The sequence below is a fragment of the Aquarana catesbeiana genome, linkage group LG09, assembly GCF_042186555.1.
Source record: "Aquarana catesbeiana isolate 2022-GZ linkage group LG09, ASM4218655v1, whole genome shotgun sequence".
Taxonomy (NCBI): Eukaryota; Metazoa; Chordata; class Amphibia; order Anura; family Ranidae; genus Aquarana; species Aquarana catesbeiana.
This window is the reverse complement of record NC_133332.1, coordinates 230,373,513-230,383,869: the sequence shown is the minus strand read 5'-3', so window position 1 is coordinate 230,383,869 and position 10,357 is coordinate 230,373,513. Positions and strand designations below refer to the sequence as shown.

The window sequence follows — 10,357 nt, the reverse complement described above, 5'->3', positions numbered from 1 at the left end:
TTAAACTTTCTAGAATACACATATTTCCATTGTTGTGTAGGATCTGGGGCTGCTGTCCCTCCATCCCTCTCTCCCCCTTTGCCTCTCCATCCCTCATTCATCTCAGACTCTAACCACACCCCCTTTGAGCCATGCCCATTTAAGACATGCCCACTATTTTGCATAAACCACGCCCTTTCTTCGCCGCGGCACACATTTTTACTTTTCCCCTATGCCACGCCCACAAATGCATGCCCCGCCCCTACTTATAACAAGACTCCACCTACAGCCAAAAAAGTGTCCCTGTTAAGTGCAGTTTTCAACTTAACTGCTTCTAGTTTATATTGCTTTGCCAAATTTAGCTATCAAAGAAATAAGACACAGAATATAGATTTCTGTATATCAGATCCGAGCCTTAAAGGTCCCGTACTATCAACTGAACCTGTCGGCTCTTTATTGGGGCTTTTTATAAGGCTTGGTTACACAAGCATCAGTTTGAGCAAATCTCCATATAAGGTAACAAGCAGTATAATTTCAACATACATGACGCTGGACACATCTGGAAAGACTTAAGCTACGTCTTACAACTGACACGCACACATTATGTAGAAAAATGAAAAACAACTTAAGTAGAACTCCAACCTATTATTTCCAACCTTATCAATTTCCCCCTTTGACATCATCCCCTCCACGATTCTGGGTCCTTGCAAACAAGTGAACAGCCGATACTTCAAAGAGTGCTATCCCTGACCGCGGGTTGTCAGAGGAGGATAAGTCTTCTTTATTTACCCTCATCCCTCAAATCCATACCAGCATCTTATAAGCAAAGAGAATAGAAAAGGGGTGATGTCAAGTTACCCTTTTTGTCATTGGAGTTCCTAATACCTTTCTCTTTCCATTCTATCTGTTCATACCTTAATCTTCCTATATAATCAACAGTTTATCACAGTAAGCAGTACAAAAACTAAAATTAGATTAAGTATCGGATTGAGCATCCAATTAAAAATTGCCGTAGCAGTGGGTGATCATCCAGCAAATACATCATACCAATGATGTGTTGTTTCATCTCTTATTTGTGAGGATAAATGTATTAATTTCCCTTTATCTATAACCGCAGATATTAGATTATTTTGAAGGGTATGTTCTTGTGTCTCTATGTGTTTTCTAAGTATTTCTGACTCATTTAAGATTTGCCGTAAGAGCTCTAATGATATTATAAAAGGAGTAGTATCAGTAAGATTATCTACCGTCCATTCTAGATTAAATATTCTATGTGCATCTGGTTCAAAAAGGAAAGTGTCATTTTGTCATTTAAGCATTTTAACATTCTTTACACATCCTGAAAAAGGGGCCATTTTATTTAAACTTTCCATAGTTTCCTGATCATTTGTGACTAAACAAATATGTTGTGGTCCTATCTCCATAAATCTGTTTCCTACACCTGCTGGTAATCTCTGAAACTTACATATGTTAGATTGATGTTTCAATAAGCAAAGTTCATAGACTGGAGAACTTCTTCCACAGACTATTCCCTTATTAATTTTAACACATAAACTTAGATCATGAGTCATGTTTTGTGTATCTACATAGTGTCCATAAATCTCAGAATACCAAAATTCAGGTAGATCCCTTCCTATCAGGAGTGGCATCACTATTAACTTACACATTACCTGGACCTCCTCCACTTTGTATACATCAAACCTTCCAGCACACCATCTTTCCTCACATTCAACTTCTTTTCCTGGTACTTCAAACCATGTACTTTCTAAATTTAAACCCTTGAAATAGTTCATCCAAGTGCGATTTGAATGTGATAAGATAGTGTAGAAAAAGCACATTGAGTAATGTTTATAAACTCCTGATTTTCTTTCCACAACTCCAGACTAGCTAGTGCTGTGTGATTAACCATAATATTGAGATATTTAGTTAATTGTACCTAGCTAATTTGTGTTTCGAATGTTGTAGGTAACCATTTGCTTGTAATTATTAAACTATCAGCTATGTGACTTCCTGCACATTTCCACTTATTTTGTATCATTTCCATCTGTATCCCATTCATTATTCCCATTCCAGTTCCTGCAGCTCCCAGAACTGTATCATACCATTCTCGGCGATACCATTATTCTGGTAGCTGGGGAAAAGTTACATTAAATTTGATTTTTGTTTTCTGTTGTGATACCGAAACATTTATGCAAGATCTAGGAATAGGAGTTAATAGAGAAGATTCGAAGATGGTGGGTAGAGCGTCCTCTATTTTTATATTGAAACCATAATGTTGCCATTGTATATATATCCTCCTGTTGTGCTTCCCATTTCCTTACTAGTACAAAATACCATTCGTAGTAATGATATTGTGTTATACTCTTATCCTGATTTACCCATCTAAGATCAGTACTATTTTCATGAACTGTTACATTGATACCCGGAGTCCATGTATAAACAAACATTTGAAAACATTCAAGCACTATTATCATAGAAGAATCTTCATTCTGTTTCTCTCGGTTCAAGACTCTTTTTGCAGTGTGATGCGTGGATCCAGGCTGCTTTTCCTTCCAATTTCACTGAAGTGGCTGTAGTCAAAAGCACTTGATAAGGACCTTCAAACCTGGGTTCCAATGTCTTTCTGGTGTGTTTCTTAACATATACATAATCTCCTGGTAGCAGTGTATGTGTACCTGCTATTGAGTTAGGGTCTGGAAGAGAAGAATACACACTTTTGTGGATCTTAGTTAGACGTTGTTGTAATTGTATCACATATGCAGTCAAACTATCACATTGCAATTGCATACTCTGTAGAAAGTATAGACCTAATCTAGGTGCATTCCCAAAAAGTATTTCATATGGGTTTGTTTGACTCTTGCATAGCTTTTTGTATTTTCAACTTTATTGTCCCATTTACTCTTTCCACTGATCCTGAACTCTGTGGATGATAAGGGGTGTGGAAACTTTGTTGAACCCCTAACATGGTCATCACATTCTGCATGATTTCTCCTGTAAAGTGTATCCCCCTATCTGATTCTATTGTTTCAGGAAGACCAAACCTAGGTATTAACTCAGTAATCAGTTTCTTGGCTGTGACTTTTGCTGTAGCTTATTTTACTGGATAACTTTCAGGCCAACCCGAGAATAAATCGATACACACGAGGACAAATTCAAAGGGGCCGCTCTTAGGCATTTGTATGTAGTCAATTTGCAGTCTCTGGAAGGGGTATTGGGCCCGAACCTGGTGTTTCCGTGGGGTTTTTACTCTCTATCCTGGGTTATTCAGGAGACAGATTTGGCAGGCTGCACAGTAGTTTCTTGCAGTACTACTGAATCCAGGGGCGAGCCATCCTTGGTTCACAATCCTATACATGGAATTGGAACTGACGTGTGTGGGTAGGTGAACTGCTGCTGCCATTGCTGGATACAGAGAGGCAGGCAGGCATACTTTGCCTCCTTCCCTCCATACATTGTCAAGGTCTGGTGCTGCTCCCATCCTGACCCACTTATCTTTCTCGCTCTCCCCTACTTGCTCCTGTAATTTACTCAGCTGCTGCCATGTTGGTTCTGGGATACTCACCTCTACCGCTGCTAAGGTCTCAGGGCTTCCTTCCCCTAGAGCTGCCTGTTTTGCAGTCAAATCTGCAAATGCATTTCCTTTTGCCTCAATTGTTTTTGCGCTCGTGTGTGCCACTATCTTCATGATTGCCACTCGTTTAACCTTTTAAAGATTGTTCAGAACTCTCTTAATCCCTTCTCCATGTTTTACAGGTGTACCTGCTGCTGTCAGATAACCTCTAACCTTCCATATATGGCCATAATCGTGCGCTACGCCATAAACGTAGGCAGAGTCAGTGTAAATATTCCCTTCTCGTCCTTTTAAGTATCCTAGGGCTTGTTCTAAAGCTTTTAATTCTGCTTCTTGTGCTGACATGTGGGCTGGTAAGGCCTGTGCTTCAATCACCTGTGTATCAGTCACTACGGCATACCCTGTGTGATATTTACCCTTGTCATCAGCAAACCTACTACCATCTATGTACAAAGTGTGCTCAGCATTTAAGATTGGTGTATCTGTAACATGTACCTTTAAGAAAAAAAAAAAAATGTACTCTGTCTTAATTATCACCAGATGTTCCTTCTAACTAGAATGACTCTATTGTAGGGATGTTTAACCCTTTCAACTCTGAAAATACACTATATATGAATGTAAAAAATGATGTGTAAAAAATATCTCATCTTGATATAATAAACATGTCCTGTCACATAAAAATGATATATAAAAACTGCAACATATCTGATGGATAAATTATTTCATCAGTAGTCAAAAAAACTAAAAAGTCCATTGTTTTTAGAATGTCCTCTCTTATCAGAGGTTCTCGAGAATTTTTTTTTTTCTTCCTCTTCTTCTTCCTTATTAGCACTATTATTCCCCCTTGCCAAATCTGGTGACTGAAGAGGCAAAAAGGTAGCCAAATTTAAAGTTGTACAGCGCTGAAAAGTAACATTTGGAGGTAAAAGTAAAGTACACTGTAACCTCAGTTGCCTAGCCATTGAAATGTGTTTGGGCTGTACCTGAGACAAGATTGCATGTATCTCATGTGTGGTGTGCACTACAACTGGATTGTCTAGAACAATTTCTGATGACTTATCTAGGATTATCGACACCGCTGCTACCGCCTGTACACAAGACGGTGAACCTCTGGACACTGGATCTAATGCTGCTGAAAATTAAGCAACGGATCTTTGTTTTACATGTGCCTGTGTCAAAACACCTGTGGCGTGTCCAGTGATTTCAGCAATGTACAAATAAAATATCTTGGTGTAATCTGGAATACCAATAGCCAGGGCAGAAATCAACAACCTTTTCAAAGTGACAAACGACTCATAAGCTACTTCTGTAAGCATATACGGTACAATTTTCAAACAATCGTATAATGGCTGCATCAAAACGCTAGCATGTGGTATCCATTGTCTACAATATGACACAATACCTAAAAACATACGCAATTGTTTGAAATTCCGTGGGGGTAACATTCCCTTTATCACTTGAACCCTCTCCTCAGTGAGATGTCTCGTACCCTGTGATATACAATGTCCCAAAAAGATAACCTTTTTCTGACACACTTGCAACTTTTTCTTATTAACCTTGCAACCTTTTTCTGCCAAAAATCGCAACAAATTAAGGGTGGTATGCAGGCTTTCAGTCTTTCACTTATCTGTGGAATTAATCCTTCCATAAACTGTCTATTGAAGGCTCAGATCGTGACTGGCAGAGCCAAATCCAATCCCTCATCTGCCATCATACTTTCCATAGATAAGTAAAATTCTGATACAGTCTGTCCTGGCATTTGTTTCATGAGTGATATTGACCCTCTCTCCTGTTGTTTTGCCTGAGAGAAAGCTTCTAATCTAGCAATAAAAGGGGCCCTTGAGTCTATGTGTCTGACCTCCTGTCTCTAAATTGCCATCCCCCCTCAGCTCGGTCTGTAGGTCGGTCATAAACTAGTTAAACAGGGTCAGAGTCATTTTATGTCTGCATAAATCCTCCCCATCCTGCCAGGTTGCTTCATGTGTATTCATTAACTGTGTCACAAATCTACAGAAAGCAGCTGGCTTTGCTATACAAAACCCATCCTCTACCCTCAATTTCAGGATATATCTTGTGTAGTTTACGTACTATGTCAGTATATGGGGGTGGGATGGCTGAACTAAGATTATTTAAAATTTCAACATTTTTTTTTTTTTTTTTTATTCTTCTGTCTTTCATATCCCAACCATCACAATCTGAATTATATTTCCACCCCTCTTCTTTTGCTCTATTTGAGACCTTAATTAAGCATTGAATCTGACGCATCCATTGCTTCTCTAACACCTCTCCTTGTCTGTCCCTTTTTATTTCACTCCATACATCCAGGTCTAAGCCCGCTGCTCCTTTCACCTTAAATTTACGAAGGACATCCTTTAAGTCCTATGCTTCATCTTTCCCATAGATGTTCTTAATTATCTGTGGTACCGTATAATGCACCACAATTCCCTGACGGGGTTTCATGTTCTGCTGGCCCATTCTGACAGTCCGTGCCTAGGTAGCGTGTGGGACACTTAGTGTACAGTACTAAATACTAAAAAAGCTACACTAGTTCCTCGTTGCCTTCCTCCTAGGGTGCCAGAATACTAAAAACCTCTCCGGATGAGATTTCTGAAATCGAATTACTTTATATGCTAGCCAACTCACAAATATTATGACCAGACTGACAGCTACACATATACAAGCATTCCTTTAAGTGACCAGGTATCCGACTAGATCTCCGGGCTTATGGAGACCTCATTCCCCCTGTATCTGGGAATCCCTCTCATACACTCTTATCCCTGCTTTATGGAGCAGACAGGGCTTATACTTTCAACCCGTCTATGGTTTATGAATTAAATTGAATATCAAACTTAAGCGGCAGACCCCCAAAGTCCTCTTGCGAGGTTAAGGACGCATTCTACTGCTCATTGGGATGATATTCTTTCAATTCATACCAACCTAGGCAAGGCTCATTCACTTTCTCAACAAGACAGACAAACAACAAACAACAATTAATTCCAGCAATATAAACCACAATATGCAGTAATTCTAGACTCACCACTACAGAGGCTGGTGTTTTAAAACCAGGAGAACCGTAACTGACAGAACGGATAGGCACAAATCAGGGGAGCACAGAATATAAGAAAAATAAAGCTTTTTCTTACCTGCGCAGGTTTTCAATCTGTGGTTCCCGGAATGCCTGACCTTTTGTTCCGTCAGTCCAATTCATCCACCTCTTGAAGTGTCATCGGTGTGTCCCTACTTCCGGGCGCCAGAAATGTTAAGTGCAGTTTTCAACTTAACTGCTTCTAGTTTATATTGCTTTGCCAAATTTAGCTATCAAAGAAATAAGACACAGAATATAGATTTCTGTATATCAGATCCGAGCCTTAAAGGTCCCGTACTATCAACTGAACCTGTCGGCTCTTTATTGGGGCTTTTTATAAGGCTTGGTTACACAAGCATCAGTTTGAGCAAATCTCCATATAAGGTAACAAGCAGTATAATTTCAACATACATGACGCTGGACACATCTGGAAAGACTTAAGCTACGTCTTACAACTGACACGCACACATTATGTAGAAAAATGAAAAACAACTTAAGTAGAACTCCAACCTATTATTTCCAACCTTATCAGTCCCTAAAATTTTTTTTACAATGTTGGCAACTATGCAATCAGATGGTTTCCATGGGCGTCAGGATCTCCCTGGGGCTAGTAGTTCTCCTCCTGAGTGTATACAATGGAGAGGGGAGGGGCCTCTGACCCAACCAGGTATCAGTTTCACTCTTCAGTGTACAAGTGAGTCGCTCTGCTGGTACACTCTTGCTGATACATATCCCAGGTCAGAGGCCCCTCCCCTCTCCACTGTATACACTCGGGAGGAGAACTACTAGCCCCAGGGATATCCCGCTGCCCGTGGAAACCATAGAGCTGCTGATCACTGAAGGGATATTTAGCTTAACCACATCCATTTTATAATTTAGTTTCCATTTTGTGTTTTTCCCTGTACTCTATTTCACATATTACTAGGAGTGTAATGTAATCTAGTTTCGTTTCTCACATCCCTGTTATCTTTTGTGTTTCGTTTCCTGTAAAGCATGTGATATCTTAAAAATAATTAGTTTCACTTTTGTCTGTTAGAGAAATTTGGTTGTACGCAAAGCACACAGCCAAATCTCCTATTTCTAATCATAATAGCAATTTCGTCTAATGAAATAAATGCAATGCATCTCACCTTTTGATCGTATCCATCCTCTGGTGTGTGCCCCATTCATCCAATAAGACAAAACACATGGTTCTTACATTCCCATCTCAGCAAGACTGCCTTTTCAGCTCTGTCTGCCTCCTTTATTCAAAAGACCACAAAAGCAATCACAAACAGGAAGCCCTGGCCCCAACAGCCAATCGTTTCCTTCACAGGGTGTGACCTCACAGGATGTAAGTGACCATATAAGGATTTAACAACAGAGTACAAAACAACCAATGAACAATGACTACAGGACATGATACAATATACTAAATGACGATGACTAAAGTTCCTCGTGCATGGATGAGAGATTATCTGCAGGTATACGTCATGTCACCCCAAACATGTTGATCAGGCATACCAGGGGCGACAAGAGCAAAACACCTCTAAACCGATAATGTCTTTGCAGAGCGAACGCATCCCCACCAGACGATCGTTCTGTGCATTGCACAGGGGCCCTTTGCTGGCGGACATGTCCTCTCTCCGCAAACACCTCCCTCCAAACACCAGGAAGTTTTCCACTACCCAACAGGTCTCAGCCAGCGTCGGACTGCTCCAGTCAGCTCTTTAGAGCGGGCTCTGGTTGATCAGACACTGGGAGATTTATGACAACACATTAATATAACATTTCCACAACATGTCATAAATTGTTTCTGTATTTTATTGGATAATTTGTATGACGTGGTCAAGGGGCGGTAGTTTCTGAAAGCCCCCTTTAAAAATTCACACCAAAGAATAAAGATTAGATTTGCTCGGCGAGACTTTGCAGTTTTTTATCATTGTCTCAATGGGCTAATCTCACAGGCCTGTGGGAATTGTAAGGTACACCTTATGCAGACTTATCGAGGGTCTAATAAATATCCCTAGACAACTTACATCTCCCTACAGTTTTTGGCGGCTCGTCCAAAATTGATCATAATACGTCCGGTGAGTTGATTGATATTTATTTGTCTCTTGCCGTGATTTATTTAGAGATCGATTCCTTTTAAGGGACCTGTAATTAGTTTTTTAGACCTCGATAGATAAGCCCTGGGTGGGCTTTAAGAAACTGTTCTGAGAAACAGTAAGATAAGCCCTGGGTGGGCAGAAAATTGCTCTGAGAAGCAATAAAAAAACCCTGGGTGGGTTTTAAGGACTTTAAGGAGAAGTCTATAGAATAAGACTGCAGCCATTGTTTTGGGTAAACAGTGTGATAAGCTCCGGTAGAGCTTAATGAGTTATACAGTACTGTAATTATAAGAAAAAGTCTGATAAGGTGTGCTGGACAAAACCCGATCTTTCTGCTTTATCTTTCTGTTGCGTAGCTAGCTGTTGTAAGATAATTTGTAATCTGTGTAATGTTTGTCTGTGTGGAATTTGTCGGTTGTCATAAGGTAAGATGACACCTTTTCCACTGCACTGTTTATTTTTAATGATTTATATATGAATGCTTTGACCCTAACGTTTAAGATTGAACCTCTACCGTACTGTAGTTTGCAGAATGATTCTGGCATTGTTTCAGTGAGTAAAAATATTTTCTTTTCCTTGCAGTAATCAGACGTTCAGTGTCATTTTAGAGAAAGAACTAAAAAGAGAACTAAAATATTGGGTGGTCTGACAGAACTGTCTTATACCGGAATTATTGTTTTAAGGTTTATTGGTGTTTAGTTTCTGCTGATTTATCTGTATAGAGTTGAATAAGAATTTTAGAGTTTATAAGGAACCCTGGATTGGTGAGTATCCAGGTTAATTTCTTCTTATGTACTAACAAATGTTTCTAAAGTGTTTTGATTGTATTATTGGTTTGTTATTCTGTTATACTGGTCCTCGGACAACGGACATATCTTGTAGCCAGTGTCCCAGGAGGTTATTCTAAACTAGGTAAGGGACCCTTATTTAGAGAAGGTAAACCAAGGGTTCAAGTTTTAAGGTTTAATTTATATAACAAATTTGTGTTTTAAGAAGGGTTGACAGTGAAGGGAGTCATGTCACTTATTCAAAGAGCAGGGGAGACTTATCAAGTCTGTCCCAGGTCTTTGAAGTATTGTGACATTAAGGGACGTTTTTACCAATTAAAATATGGGTAGAGCGTTAATAACACTTTATTAAGGTAATACATAAATTGGTGAGGCTAACTTTTAATTAAACCATGTTATTTGAATAATTCTTTTTGCTACTGACATTTTTTGCGAAGGGAAAGTCAGGTGCAAAATTTGGACATTTGGCTTTTTGCCAACAGGGTTCAAGTGCTATTATCTCACTAACTGTAATAGATAGTGGGGAATTGTTTGCGGCATTAGTGCCACTGCAATTGAGGACACTGTTTAAACCTGTTGGCACTCTGCCAAAAATTTGAAATGTAAATAAAAATTGTTTGGTTATAAACATAGCTGTGTGAAGTTGGCACCCCATGTTTGTAAAACGTGAATAAAAATATACCATTCGTTTGTGCCGCGTTTGTGCTGATTTGTGCCGCAAAAATGAGCGTTTGTGCCGGTTCGGTTTCTGAGATATTAAACATTCAATTTAATGCAAGCCCCGCCCACTTTGCACCCCATGTCCCTGAATTTTAAAAACAAACGCGCCATTCGTTTGTGCCAC

The 10,357-nt window shown here is 39.5% G+C and overlaps 1 long non-coding RNA gene across 1 annotated transcript; it reads right to left on the bottom strand.

The window, feature by feature from the left end:
- Positions 1-643: 643 nt before the first annotated feature.
- Positions 644-7,162, bottom strand: LOC141108364 (uncharacterized). Its single transcript, XR_012236055.1, has 2 exons — positions 6,694-7,162; positions 644-2,672 (listed from the first exon to the last, which is right to left on the bottom strand). It is a non-coding gene; the product is annotated as an uncharacterized lncRNA (long non-coding RNA).
- Positions 7,163-10,357: the final 3,195 nt, after the last annotated feature.